Consider the following 15362-nt stretch of genomic DNA (forward strand, 5'->3'; position numbering starts at 1 on the left):
GCAGCTTTCGCTGCGCCCCTTGACGTACAGAGACCAAGGGGCTGGGGGGATCGCAACTCGTTGCTCAGGACTAAGCCTCTCTCCCAAATAGCAGCACGGGGGTGAAGTCCAGGCGAACCTGGACGATCCCCCGAGGCCGAGAGAGAGGGTACCTGAGCACCTTCTGACTAAAAACCTCCTGTATAAATACACTTGGTCTTAGCCAAAAGGCCGAGAAGCGATAACCCGAATGGGCCGGCCGTTGACCGAGCCTGTCCCATACTGCTGTTCACCCCTTGCAGCGATTCAGCCTACTCCTAGGCAATTCCATGGGGCCCTGCAGGCTCACACACATTTACAGCTACTAAGCGGGAGGTGAATAAAGGCCGGAGAGGAAGCTACACAGGATTTGCTTCTTTTGCTTGCACCACAATGCAGTGCTGAAAGAGGAGGAATCTACATAAAAACGCCTTCCTGGCAACGCCCAAATGCCCTCCTGCCATGCAGATAAACACTGGCAGCGGCAGCAAGTGCATGCCCACAGCCACCCCTTGTTCCTTCACACCTTGTATCAGCTGTAATCCAGTCCAGTCCAGTGCTGCCTGCTGAGCAGCACTGACCAACACTGCCTGGGCCCAGGCTTTTATCTATCTCTGAGGCAGGCCCCATTATGATGTCAGAAAGCTGGCTCTGGAATCCTGAGGGCTCCACTATGACACGTGCAAAGTTCCGTCTGAACTTTATATAAGACGGTGAGGCTCAGTCAGTCACTCAGTGTTGCCTGAGAGGGCAACACTGCAACAGCCGGCCGCCAGGCTGTCTTTTTTTTGCACATTTATTTGCCTCCAGGAGGCCACAAGAGGGAGACAAGGGACTGCAAAATGGAAAATAAGCATCCACCAACTTTACAGACAACTTCTCCTTGCTCCTACAACCTCCATCCTTGCACAGTTTGTTATTCTTCTAGGTAACATAGTAACAAATCCAAATTGCTGCTCTCTTTGTAGGCAAGCAAGGGTTTGTTGCAACTGCAATTCTTACTTCTTCTTGAAATGTAGGGACGACAGTACATTCCATCACATCCATCTAGTGTACACAGGTAGGTCCATTGTGGCGGGTAGGCGGCTGGCTGCTTTAATGGCTGTTTGCTGTTCCCCTACTCCACTCCACTCCACTATTTGACTGTGGTGCTGCATCAATCAGTGGCTGGCTCAGGTGCAGCTCTTTAACTTACCTAGGAGGGAGGGAGGGCGGAGAGAAGACAAGGAAGGTGAATGAGCTGTTCCAATGTGAAATGCCGGAAACACAGAAACACAGAAGACACACACACACACACACAACAAGAGGTGGCAATGTATTAATTAATTGCATTTAATAAATGAGCTCATTATCACACATGACTGTACAAATGCATTGTCCAACAGGTGTTGAAATAATGGGATTAAAAGGGGAGATCCCATCAGAAAGACAAAAACAATAGCAAACACAAATAGCACTTTTGGAATCTGATTTTAGTCAACACATAAGGGAAGGGTGCACCGGTCCTGGAAATACTGCAATACCAGGTCAATGCGTGGAGTGGACAGAGCAAGCTCTATTTCCATCTCCCTGTTCTAAAAATCCATTTAATATATGGTCCCCAGATAGGGGACGTATCAGATATTAAACTGATAAGAACAGATTTTTTGATTGAAAATTGCTTTATTGACAATCAATCGTCATCATACAAACATTACTGCGACGCAGCGCAAGCCATGAAGCAGCAAATAATAAATAATAACAGTCGTCAAACATAACATGACAGTATAATACACAGTACAGGCTAGCCTATGCTATACATTACACCACATGCTACACTAACATTCTTGCATTCACTAACGCCAAACAACAAAGCATTACAGACAAGTGATGGGATAGGGGAGTGGGTAGGTGGGGATAGGGAAGGGGGAAATCACAGGCCCGAAGCTTTATTGAAAGACAACACACAAGAAGGGAGAGTGGGGGGAAGGGGAGTATCAGTCCTCTTCCTCATCGACGTCCGGGCTGTCCCAGGTGGAATAGTCTCTGAGCAGGCTGTGGATCAGCCTGCGGCAGTCCTGGACGGACACACTCTCTCTCCGCAAAATCAGACGGTTCCTGGCAAACCATATAGCGTCCTTAAAGCAGTTCATAAGGCGCCAGGCTTCCTGGATTGCTCCATCCGTGGTATTCCCAGGAAATAGTCCATAAAGTACCGAGCGGTACGACAGTCTGTTCCTGGGTACTGAGTCCTTGAGTTCGTGTTCCAAGGCTTTCAACAGACCCTGTGCAAAGGGGCACTGCCAGAAAATGTGCAAAGATGTTTCCTCCGTGAAGGGGCACCTGGGGCAGTACCGGGTCTTGCACAGGTTGCGGGCATGCATGAATGACCTAAGAGGCAGTCCTCCCTGGATGGCCATCCATGAAATGTCCTTGTGCCCGTTGGTCAACCTGCCAGATGACACGTTAGTCCAAACAGTCTCCAACGTGTCGGCATGAAGCCCTGGAACAAACTCCAGTGAGTCCTTTGCTCTGATGTGCTTGTGGATCGTCTTAGGTTTCCACAAGTCGGGCTTAAGACCCTCCAGTTGATGCTCCCTCACAAACCGGACGACATCTCCGTAGAACCAGGGAGCGTGCCAGTTGTAAGGGAAGGAGCTGTCCCACTTATCCCAGCCAAAACCTCGCCAGAGGGGAAGGAGGAAGTAGCGGGACATGGCCTTGCCCGCAGAGCCGTTTGCTGTCCTCAGAGTCCTACGAACACAGTCACATACAAAAGCGATCCGCAGCAGAGTGGGAATGTCGGGTATACCCTTCCCACCTTTGCGGGGCTCCTTGTACATAACAGTCCGCTTTACTCTGTCCATTTTCGAGCCCCAGATGAAGCGAAACACAGTCCTGGTAATGGCCCTCGAGACCGTTGCAAGAGGGGGCCATGCCTGTGCAGTGTATTGTAGCACAGGCAAGACTTCGTTACGCAGGACCATTGCTTTGCCCTCAATAGTGAGTTGTCTGAGGCTCCACAGTCCGATCCTTTGGTTGACTTTGGCCAAGCGTTCTTCCCACGACTTTAGGGCTGCACCTTCCTTACCGAACCAGACTCCCAGAATTTTGATGAAGTCCGGCTTGATAGTAAACGGGAAGGAGGCAGGAGAAGGCAGGTACCACTTTCCGAAGAGCATGGCTTCCGACTTCCCGCAGTTGACTTTTGCCCCTGAAGCGCGTCCGAACTCCTCACAGGTCTGGACGAGTGCAGTCACCGAACTCTGGTCAGCGCAGAAGACGGTCACGTCGTCCATGTACAGCGAGCATTTGACCTCGAAGTGTCCTGGACCTGGTGCGGTGATCCCTCTGATCTCTCCATTCTGCCGGATAGCCTCTGCGAAGAGCTCTATAACACAAACAAAAAGGAGAGGTGAAAGAGGACAGCCTTGTCTAACCCCCGACGATACAGGAAAGGGGTCAGTCTTCCAGCCGTTCACCAGCACCGAGCTGTAAATGTCGCAATACATCAGGTTAACATACAAACAGAACAACCTGCCAAGCCGCAGCCTACGCAGAGCCTTACCCATGAATTCGTGAGAGACCCGGTCAAAAGCCTTCTCCTGATCCAGACTGACCAGGGCCGCGTGTGTACGGCGGCTTTGCATGTAATGCACCGTGTCCCTCACCAGGGCAAGACTGTCGGCCACCCTACGGCCAGGAATGCCGCAGGTTTGGTCCGATCCGATGATCTGTCCGATGACAACCTTCAGTCTGTTGGTCAATACTTTGGCGAGGATCTTGTAGTCCACGTTCAGGAGAGAGATGGGACGCCAGTTTTTCAGGTCACATCTCTCCCCCTTCCGCTTATATAAGATCGTGATCATGCCTTCTCTCAAGGACGGTGGCATTCTACCCTCCACCACCATCTCCTCATAGAGCTCCAGCAGGTCCGGACAGATCAAGTCCCCCAGCGCTACATAGAGCTCTGCTGGGAGACCATCACTGCCCGGGGTCCTGCCGGGTCTGAAGGATTTAGCGGCAGAGAGCAGTTCCTCCACCGTCAGGGGTACATCCATAGCCTCCGTACCTGCAGGATCAAGATGATTAGTGATACCTGACAGGAATTTATCGGCGGCTTCGGGGTCAGTGGTTTTCCGGGAGTAGAGGCTTCGGTAGTAGTCTGTGACGACTCCCATCACCTCCTTCTTCCCAGAATGCATGTTTCCGGTCTCATCTCGGAGTTCCTTCAGTGGCGTGTGGCCGGCATGGAGTTTCCTGAAAAAGAACGAGTTACATTTCTCACCCTTCTCCAGGTTCTCCACCTTGGAACGAAAGACAATTCGCTTGGATTCCTCCTCAAAGTGCCTTTTCATGCCCTTTTTGGCTTCCTCCAGCTCCTTCCTGACGTCCCAGCCGCATTGAAGGAGGTCTTGCAGGGATCGCAGCTGACGCTGCATCTCTCTGAAGTCTCTCTTCCTCTCACACGCCTGTTGACGACTTTTTGCCTGAAAGAAACAACGAAATTCAACTTTAACATATTCCCACCAGTCACAGGTTTTGTCAAAGAAAACTTTATCATTCCTCCAAACAATATAGGCGTCTCTAAGTTCCGCCAGTACCTCCTCTCTTTCCAGCAGGGCACAATTCAGCTTCCAGGAGCCAGGGCCGGGAGGAAAACCGTGGCCGATGGCACCCTGGAAGAGAATGGCCCTGTGGTCAGAGAAGAAGCAGGGGATCATGGAGTGCCCATGCTGCTTGACTGCCCGGGAGGTGAACACAAAGTCAATCCGAGAACGAAGTGAGCCATCGGGTCGGCTCCATGAATAGTTCACAGAGCCGATCCCCATGGAGCCCACAACGTCCTGCAAGGATGCTTCGGTTACCATCTCGATAAGCAGTTTGGAACTGACATCCAGCTTGATTGAAGTGCCGGAACTTCGTCCATCCTCTTCGATGGGGCAGTTGAAGTCCCCGGCCATCACCACTGCCCTAGTGGTGGCGAGCTGGGTCCGCAGGGTCTGGAATAGTTCCAGGCGCTCAGCCTTCATAGGGGGAGCGTACACGTTGATGAGCCTAATCGGCTCTCCCGACCAGGAACCGTCTACGACCAACAAGCGGCCGCAGACGAGCTCCTGGACAGAGTCAACAGTAAATACGCTTCCCCTAATCAGGATGGCAACCCCTGCAGACTTACAGTCGCCCCCACCAGACCAGTAGGACGGGCCATGGGTCCACTGCCTGGCCAGATGATGGTATGACCTGGAAGAGGGGAGAGTACATTCCTGCAGCATAAATACATCACTCGACTGCTTGGAAAGAAAAGTTAGCACCATCTGACATCTAGTCCTATCTCTAACACTCCTCACATTGAGGCTAAAGATGTTAAGTTTAGCAGCCATGGGGGAGAATAAAGAAGGTTAGTGCAAACGATACACCTTAGTTACCAGTCCGGTCGGGCGGATCCTCCTCGCCTGGCGGGTCCGAAAGATCCAGCAGGCCCTCTGACAAAAATTGTTCCAGGATTGTAGCCACCTGGATGTCTGTTGTGAAGTCGATGACCTCAGGTTCAGACACGAGTTCCTCCACCATCTGCTCCATTTCCTCCTGCTGCGCAAGGGAATCTTCGCAGATTTCCACGACTTGTCGCTTTGAGGACTCAGCTGCTGGGCTGTCCCTCACCTTTCTCTTCCTCTGGATGGCACCTGAGGAGACAAGAGGGGGAAAATCCTCCAGGGAGAGGACTCCAGCAGCTGGAGAGGAAGATGTTAGTGCTGCTGGAGCTGGGGAGAAGGGAGGCTGGGTTGGGAGAGGTGCAGGTGACAGGACCACTGAGATGGGTGGGTAGGAGAAGGTGAGAGCCTCAGTGGGGGTGACAGGGGTTGGGGACGGGGGGGTGGGGAGGGCCGGGCGAGGGAGGGTGGGAAGGGTAGGGCGAGGGAGGGCCGGGAGAGGGGGGGGAGGGACTGTCGTCTTCTTACCATCCTTCTTTTTCCCGGTCTTCTGTGCCGCTGGAGCTCTGGCTGGGGCGGGGTTCCCTCTGGCTGGAGCTTTCGCTGCTACAGTTGCCCAGGATCGATCCCTCTTCGGGCAGTCCTTGTAAGAGTGGGCTGCTTGTCCGCAGAGGTTGCACATTGTCCGTTTCGGGCAGTCTTTGGTCTCGTGTCCTGTTACCCGGCAGTTCTTGCAGGCGTCTTCCTTGCAGTCCTTCACCGAATGACCCTTCTTGCTGCATCTCCTGCAGATCTGCGGCATGTCCGGGTAATAGATGAGGCCGTAGGAGTTGCCCAGCGAGAATGACTGGGGCAGGTGCTGGAGGCCGTCTTCCGCGCTCGAATCCTTGTTCAGTCGGACGATTACCGACCACTTGCCAGTCCAGAAGCCGAGTCCGTTCAGGATGTGGGTGGGTTCCCTCACCACTGTGCAGAACCGCTTCAGGAGCGTGGTGATGTCTTTGCCGGGGGTGTGTGGGTTCCGCATTGAGACCGTCACCCGCCTTTCCTCTCTTTGGACAGGGCAGTTGCCTACAAAGCGAGAGAAAGGGGATTCAGGCCTCGCCGCTTTCACCATCTCCCAGTACCTTCTGCAGATGTTGATCGAAGCGAAGGTCACGAAGAACATCCCGGTCATGAAGGCCTGGATGCTGATGGTCTCCGGCTTAGCGAAGCCCTGGTCCAGGAGCATCTTCTGGCAGAACACTTCTTCCGTCATGTCCGGCACTCTCCCGTCCACCTCCTTCAGCTTCAGGGCCACCGTCTGCTTCATCCAGGGCTCCAGGGTTGGAGCAGCCTGGTTCGGCTTCCTGGTGGCCTGTTGGCTTGAGGAGGCTTCAGGAGGAGATGTCCTGGCCTGGGTCGGCTCACCTGGTCCATCAGCCTTCTTCTTCTGGGTGGCAGGGTTGCTGGTTGAGGCCATGGCTTCTTCCAGCTGTTCCTGTCGCTTGGGGAGGATCTTCGATAGCTCTTTCCCGAAGGGGGCGGAGCTATGCAAATCTTCTCCTTGCTGGCCGAGGTTCTTCCACGAAATTTCTTCCGCAGCGGTTCCTCGTCGAGCTTCTTCTTCTGCGGCCGAGCTTCTTCGAAGATCCCCTTCAGCAGCGGCTCTTCTCCGAAGTTCTCCTTCTTCTTCCCGGCAGCGATCTCCCGGAGCTTCTTCCCCGATGGCGGCTTCTCCCTTCTGGATCGTCGTCTTCGCTGGTTCTTCTCCGCAGTTCGTCGCCGGCTTCGTCTGGAACGCTCTTGGATCGCTAAGCTAGTGTTTATAGCCCCCAGTGGTTCTCCGAGCTATCTATCCTTACAAGGACTGATAAGAACAGATACTACACTTGATCTTAGCCAAAAGGCCGAGAAGCGATAACCCGAATGGGCCGGCCGTTGACCGAGCCTGTCCCATACTGCTGTTCACCCCTTGCAGCGATTCAGCCTACTCCTAGGCAATTCCATGGGGCCCTGCAGGCTCACACACATTTACAGCTACTAAGCGGGAGGTGAATAAAGGCCGGAGAGGAAGCTACACAGGATTTGCTTCTTTTGCTTGCACCACAATGCAGTGCTGAAAGAGGAGGAATCTACATAAAAACGCCTTCCTGGCAACGCCCAAATGCCCTCCTGCCATGCAGATAAACACTGGCAGCGGCAGCAAGTGCATGCCCACAGCCACCCCTTGTTCCTTCACACCTTGTATCAGCTGTAATCCAGTCCAGTCCAGTGCTGCCTGCTGAGCAGCACTGACCAACACTGCCTGGGCCCAGGCTTTTATCTATCTCTGAGGCAGGCCCCATTATGATGTCAGAAAGCTGGCTCTGGAATCCTGAGGGCTCCACTATGACACGTGCAAAGTTCCGTCTGAACTTTATATAAGACGGTGAGGCTCAGTCAGTCACTCAGTGTTGCCTGAGAGGGCAACACTGCAACAGCCGGCCGCCAGGCTGTCTTTTTTTTGCACATTTATTTGCCTCCAGGAGGCCACAAGAGGGAGACAAGGGACTGCAAAATGGAAAATAAGCATCCACCAACTTTACAGACAACTTCTCCTTGCTCCTACAACCTCCATCCTTGCACAGTTTGTTATTCTTCTAGGTAACATAGTAACAAATCCAAATTGCTGCTCTCTTTGTAGGCAAGCAAGGGTTTGTTGCAACTGCAATTCTTACTTCTTCTTGAAATGTAGGGACGACAGTACATTCCATCACATCCATCTAGTGTACACAGGTAGGTCCATTGTGGCGGGTAGGCGGCTGGCTGCTTTAATGGCTGTTTGCTGTTCCCCTACTCCACTCCACTCCACTATTTGACTGTGGTGCTGCATCAATCAGTGGCTGGCTCAGGTGCAGCTCTTTAACTTACCTAGGAGGGAGGGAGGGCGGAGAGAAGACAAGGAAGGTGAATGAGCTGTTCCAATGTGAAATGCCGGAAACACAGAAACACAGAAGACACACACACACACACACAACAAGAGGTGGCAATGTATTAATTAATTGCATTTAATAAATGAGCTCATTATCACACATGACTGTACAAATGCATTGTCCAACAGGTGTTGAAATAATGGGATTAAAAGGGGAGATCCCATCAGAAAGACAAAAACAATAGCAAACACAAATAGCACTTTTGGAATCTGATTTTAGTCAACACATAAGGGAAGGGTGCACCGGTCCTGGAAATACTGCAATACCAGGTCAATGCGTGGAGTGGACAGAGCAAGCTCTATTTCCATCTCCCTGTTCTAAAAATCCATTTAATATATGGTCCCCAGATAGGGGACGTATCAGATATTAAACTGATAAGAACAGATTTTTTTTTTTTTTTTTTATTGAAAGCCCGAGTCGTGCTTTCTATCACCCAAGTGCATAAAAAGTGCAGAGGTGCCACACAAAAAGTGCACAAGGATGCGGTCTATCGCAGCCCTTCTCTTAAAAGAGAGAGGCCCCGCATAACCATTCCCTGACCCTCCAAACCATAGGCCTAGAGGATCAAGGATCGATGGTCCCCCCTCGCCGAAGCTTAGGGAGACCCAAACACGCTCCTAGGCTTCTACCTGGGCTGCCACCCCAGTGTCCACCTAGGAGCCTGCATCCTAGTTGCACCTCCCCTCCGAAGAAGGGAGGCCGGGTTGCAGGGGAAAAAGGAACCAGAAGGCCACACATTTTCCCCCTAGACCTCAGGAGGGTCCCAAAAGGGCACCGCATCCCAAAATCCTTGTGACAAACGTGACAAACACACAGTGAAAAACAAAATTAAATAAGTGGATGTGCGCTGTGATACAGCCTGGACATCCGCCAGGTATAAAAAATTCCTCATCTCCCAGCCAGAAGGCCGGGAGAATAAAGGTGTGTGCTCATATAGCGTGAAAGAGAGTGCGTGCAAGTGTGCCTTCACTCAGTGGGATCCCACCCCCAGTGAGTTAGGGCACCCCAGGGTCACCAGCCCTGGGGCACATAGCAACTCGGGCTTCCAAACTACCCGGCCTAATGACCTCGATCCGGCGGTCGCCTGGTCACCTACAAATGGTACCTTTAAACCAAATGCGTACACCAGAGCGATGACCGTTGTGGTTCCCTGCCCTCACCTCGGCGTTCTGTCATCCCCCTACGATGGCCCACGTACCACCGGCAGGGATGATTACTAACCTCAGCTTGAGCAGGTACTACACTTGATCTTAGCCAAAAGGCCGAGAAGCGATAACCCGAATGGGCCGGCCGTTGACCGAGCCTGTCCCATACTGCTGTTCACCCCTTGCAGCGATTCAGCCTACTCCTAGGCAATTCCATGGGGCCCTGCAGGCTCACACACATTTACAGCTACTAAGCGGGAGGTGAATAAAGGCCGGAGAGGAAGCTACACAGGATTTGCTTCTTTTGCTTGCACCACAATGCAGTGCTGAAAGAGGAGGAATCTACATAAAAACGCCTTCCTGGCAACGCCCAAATGCCCTCCTGCCATGCAGATAAACACTGGCAGCGGCAGCAAGTGCATGCCCACAGCCACCCCTTGTTCCTTCACACCTTGTATCAGCTGTAATCCAGTCCAGTCCAGTGCTGCCTGCTGAGCAGCACTGACCAACACTGCCTGGGCCCAGGCTTTTATCTATCTCTGAGGCAGGCCCCATTATGATGTCAGAAAGCTGGCTCTGGAATCCTGAGGGCTCCACTATGACACGTGCAAAGTTCCGTCTGAACTTTATATAAGACGGTGAGGCTCAGTCAGTCACTCAGTGTTGCCTGAGAGGGCAACACTGCAACAGCCGGCCGCCAGGCTGTCTTTTTTTTGCACATTTATTTGCCTCCAGGAGGCCACAAGAGGGAGACAAGGGACTGCAAAATGGAAAATAAGCATCCACCAACTTTACAGACAACTTCTCCTTGCTCCTACAACCTCCATCCTTGCACAGTTTGTTATTCTTCTAGGTAACATAGTAACAAATCCAAATTGCTGCTCTCTTTGTAGGCAAGCAAGGGTTTGTTGCAACTGCAATTCTTACTTCTTCTTGAAATGTAGGGACGACAGTACATTCCATCACATCCATCTAGTGTACACAGGTAGGTCCATTGTGGCGGGTAGGCGGCTGGCTGCTTTAATGGCTGTTTGCTGTTCCCCTACTCCACTCCACTCCACTATTTGACTGTGGTGCTGCATCAATCAGTGGCTGGCTCAGGTGCAGCTCTTTAACTTACCTAGGAGGGAGGGAGGGCGGAGAGAAGACAAGGAAGGTGAATGAGCTGTTCCAATGTGAAATGCCGGAAACACAGAAACACAGAAGACACACACACACACACACAACAAGAGGTGGCAATGTATTAATTAATTGCATTTAATAAATGAGCTCATTATCACACATGACTGTACAAATGCATTGTCCAACAGGTGTTGAAATAATGGGATTAAAAGGGGAGATCCCATCAGAAAGACAAAAACAATAGCAAACACAAATAGCACTTTTGGAATCTGATTTTAGTCAACACATAAGGGAAGGGTGCACCGGTCCTGGAAATACTGCAATACCAGGTCAATGCGTGGAGTGGACAGAGCAAGCTCTATTTCCATCTCCCTGTTCTAAAAATCCATTTAATATATGGTCCCCAGATAGGGGACGTATCAGATATTAAACTGATAAGAACAGATTTTTTTTTTTTTTTTTTTTTTTTTTTTTAAAAATTGAAACCACAAGATAAAATCAATGGCATAATACATAAATATTCATACATTTAAATGAATACAAAAGTAATAATAATAAGACCAGTAATACAGATGTTATAATAAAAGTACAGAACAATAGCAGGATAAAATTTATACAGGGCATAAAAGACATAAAAGAATAAAACCATTTTTATTTACAATGTTATGGTATTCCACATTTGCAAACACCACATGGATGTTGCTTCTTTTACCCCTAGCTGCTTTTTGTCCCTAAGATAATAAATGTACATTTCACTTAGGGCATATTTGACACAATTTTTAACATCAATAAAATCATGTTTAAAAAGCAGAATGTTCCTAACCTTCCAGATGGCATTCTTAAAACAGTTTAAAATGATCCAACAGACCATTTGCTGTTTAAAACTTGGGCAGTTAAAAAGACCATAAAACACGTATTCAAATTTAAGATCTTTAAGACCGCAGGCCCATTTCAACAATGGGCCTACCTTCCTCCAAACCTCCTGTGCATATGGGCAGTTCCAAAACAGGTGCATTACCGTCTCGTCGTCACCACACCTGTCTCTCGGGCACTTGGCTCTCGCCACCAGTCCTCGCCTATGCTGGAATTCACGGGTAGGGAGGCACTGGTGAACGATTGCCCAGGCAAGGTCCTTGTGCACATTTGCCATAAATTTCCCGAAAACGTTCCGCCACACCACCTTGGACCTTGCCTGTGAGAAATTTGAAACTGCCAGTGTATCCTCCTGCCGCCTACAGGAGAGTGACACTTTTTTCTGGTCCCCCAATATGTCAGGCTCCAATTCTTGGAGACCTAGGAGCCTGACAGTTTTTTCGAGCACCGCATATTGTTTTGGGGGACACAGAAGCACAGGAGAATTCAAAGGGACACGAAACCATCGTTTAAAAATCATGCCCGTAGCGTACTTTAAAAAGTAGCTAAAAATACCATCAGAATTATACATTTTAAAACAGAAGCAAAAGTATTTAATGTAAAAGAAGTTAAAAAGGTTAGGAACATCTCTCCCGCCATTGTCCTTACATCTGTACATAAAATCACGTTTTAGTTTTTCCATTTTGGAACCCCATAAAAACATAAAACAGATCCTGGTCACTTTTTTAATATATAAAATTGTTGGAGGGAAAACCATAGCTACATAAAGCATTATGGGTAATAAAACAGATTTAATTATTAAAACTTTTCCCTCCATGGTGAGATTTCTCAAATTCCACATTAAAACCTTTTTTTCCATTTTGGCAATTACTGAATCCCAATTGGGTCTCCCATCGTTTTCTTGATTAAAAACAATTCCTAAAATTTTTATCTGATCCTGCTGCATGTTAACTCCTGGTGTCACAGAGGAATCCCATACACCAGTATAAAAACAGTCACATTTATCAACGTTTAATTTAAAACCAGAGGCTTCACAAAAAAAGCCGGTGTTCCTCAATGCCCTTCTCATAGAAGCGGCGTCTGGGCATAGGATGGTGGCGTCATCCATATAGCCTAGGATTTTTACCTGGTTCCCCCTTCCTCCAGGTATGGGCACGCCTCTGATGACTTTATCATCTCTTATTAGGGTGAACAGAGGTTCAATGGCACAAATAAAAAGGAGCGGAGACAACGGGCACCCCTGTTTCACCCCTGATAAAAGAGGAACACCTTTAGTTAAAAATCCGTTGATAGAAATTTGGCTAAAACAGGATCGATATAAAAGCTTAATACGTGTTAAAATAATTTCAGGAACAGCCATCTTTTTAAGAACCATAAAAAGATATTCATGGGAGACCCGGTCAAAAGCCTTCTCGAAATCTAAGGATAAAATAGCAAGGCTTTGACCCCTTTCTTTAAAATACCAAATGATGTCACGTAAAATATTCAGGGACTCAGTAATTGACCTCCCAGGTACCCCACATACCTGGTTTGGATGGATTAATTTATGAATAAAAGGTTTAAAACGGATTGTTATTAGTTTAGCTAAAATTTTACAATCAACGTTTAAAAGAGTAATAGGGCGCCAGTTTTTTAACTGGTCCTTCTCACCTTTTTTAAAAATTAAGGACACAATCCCCCTCCTCCAGGAAGGGGGCAGCTCTTCAGTAATAAAAACTTCCTTATACAATAAAAACATGTCATTCTTTAAAATTTCCCAAAAAGCATGATAAAATTCGATGGGCAGACCATCTTCCCCAGGAGCTTTCCCATTAGAAAAACTTTTAAAAGCAAATAAAAGTTCCTCCAAGGTAATATTACGGGATAAAACTTCCTGGTCTAAAATATCTAGCTTGGCATCAAGGGAATTAAGAACATGTTCTAAAAAGGAAGGATCAATATTTTTCTTGTTAAAAAGAGATTGGTAGAAATTAAAAGCAGAATTTAAAATGCCGACCATAGTGGTTTCTCCTTCAAGGTTTAAAATGACATCTCGTTTATCCATTACCTTTTTGAAGAAGAACCGGGAACACTTCTCGCCATCCTCGAGGTACTTTACATGTGAATTAAAAATTATTTGTTTCCCTTTCTCTTCTATGGCATGTTTTATTTCAGCTTTAAGATTTAAAATATCATCATCAACATCCATACCAATCTCCTTCAATTTAAAAAGTACATGTAAACGTTTATTAAGAACATAAAACCATTGTTTTTTCTCTTTTGCTTTCTTCTTACCTGCTCGAATAAAAAAAGCTCTGATTTTGGGTTTAATGCCCTCCCACCAGTGTAGCATAGGCTGACTGGGCGCTCTATGGGACTGCCAACACTGGTAGGTCCGCACAAACTCCTCTTTAATGATGGGGTCCTCCAGGAGTGTGGTGTTTAGTCTCCAGGGACCCCTACAAGCTTTTTGCTCTCCCTCTAGCTCCAGGTGCACCGAAAGGAGCTTGTGATCAGATAAAATATTTGTTAAAAGCAAACATTTTTTGGGAATAAAACTATTAGAAGTGAAAATAAAATCAATTCTGGAGCTCACTCTTCCATTGGACCAGGTGGGGCCTGGGTCCGCAGGCAAGAGTTCCCTCCAGCAATCTTTCAATTTAAAATCACCAATAAAATTCTTGAGCAGGTAAGAAGTACGGTCAATTTTTCGATTAAAATCCCCACCCTGCCGGTGTTCTCCATCACGTACACAGTTAAAATCACCACCCACCAGCAGGGGGGTAGACCCAACACAAAACAATGGTAAAATCTCTAATAGTTCTGCCCTCTCCTGTTTGGTAGGAGGGGCATAAACGTTTAAAACACGAATTAAAATTCCATTAAAAAGCAAATGTATTAAAATAGCTCTGCCGGGCATGATTTCAGTCACTGTTTGGATGGAGATAAAACGACCTCGGCAGAGCAATCCAACCCCCGCAGAGCGACAGTCATTTCCACCAGACCAGACTGAGGGGCCTAGTTTCCAGTCCATCTTTAAATCTTGATATTCCAAGTCATTAGGGATTCCACATTCTTGAAGCAGGCAAAGGTCAAAGTCCACAGTCTCTAAAAATGAAAATAAAGCAGTCCTGCGGACAGGGCTCTTTAGGGACCTCACATTTAGTGAGGCGACTTTGATAGGAACCAACATAGTCTTAGTTGAGGTCAGAGTCCGAACCAGAAGAGTCGTACTCGGAGATCAGCTGCGAGTCTGGACCCCCTTTTTGAGGGGTCAATAAATCTTGGATGTTGGTAGGGTCAGAGCCAGATACGTGGGCGGCTCCAACCCCCACACTGCTCTCATCCGAACTCCGATAGGCAGCTTTCCTCCGAACTCCGGACTCCTCTTCCTCTCGCTGTCTCTTTGCAGAATGGCTCCTATCCATCTCCTCGAAGTCGCTCTCACCCATCTCTGGCCCCTGGCTGAAGATATCGCTGATGTCCTTACTGGGCAGCTGCACAGGGGCCTGTGAGGTCCCATCACTCTTGGCAACCTTTGCCTGCTTACGGGGAGCCTTCATCGCAAGCCCCTCCACAACCGCAGTGGAGGAACTTTGCTCCGACCCCCCCGTTGACCGGTAATGGTCAAAACGAGGCTCCAATCCAGCATATTTTAGGGTTTTCTTAATGGAGCCCTCGTCTGACACAGAGTGTCTCCGCTCCATGCCCACACTCTTGGGACAGGCGTCAGGTCCTACTGCAGAACCTACGGAGCCACGACGCCTGTCGCTAACCACTGCCTCAACAGGGTCCACTGCAGGCGGAGCAGAGGACCTGTTTGCAGAGGTGCCGGTCAACTTATGTCCAGCAGAGTC

General features: G+C 48.9%; 3 non-coding genes and 2 pseudogenes across 3 annotated transcripts; all 5 read right to left on the reverse strand.

The window, feature by feature from the left end:
• Positions 1–1507: 1507 nt before the first annotated feature.
• On the reverse strand, positions 1508–1695 carry LOC142690559 (U2 spliceosomal RNA). The gene has a single exon (XR_012859314.1). It is a non-coding gene; the product is annotated as a U2 spliceosomal RNA (small nuclear RNA).
• A 5536-nt stretch (positions 1696–7231) lies between these two features.
• On the reverse strand, positions 7232–7333 carry LOC142690651 (U2 spliceosomal RNA; annotated as a pseudogene).
• Positions 7334–8618: 1285 nt separating this feature from the next.
• LOC142690617 (U2 spliceosomal RNA) lies at positions 8619–8803 on the reverse strand. The gene has a single exon (XR_012859348.1). It is a non-coding gene; the product is annotated as a U2 spliceosomal RNA (small nuclear RNA).
• A 787-nt stretch (positions 8804–9590) lies between these two features.
• On the reverse strand, positions 9591–9660 carry LOC142690671 (U2 spliceosomal RNA; annotated as a pseudogene).
• A 1285-nt stretch (positions 9661–10945) lies between these two features.
• On the reverse strand, positions 10946–11137 carry LOC142690583 (U2 spliceosomal RNA). Its single transcript, XR_012859330.1, has one exon. It is a non-coding gene; the product is annotated as a U2 spliceosomal RNA (small nuclear RNA).
• Between the last annotated feature and the right edge of the window lie 4225 nt (positions 11138–15362).

Source organism: Rhinoderma darwinii (assembly GCF_050947455.1).
Source record: "Rhinoderma darwinii isolate aRhiDar2 chromosome 5 unlocalized genomic scaffold, aRhiDar2.hap1 SUPER_5_unloc_34, whole genome shotgun sequence".
Classification (NCBI taxonomy): domain Eukaryota; kingdom Metazoa; phylum Chordata; class Amphibia; order Anura; family Rhinodermatidae; genus Rhinoderma; species Rhinoderma darwinii.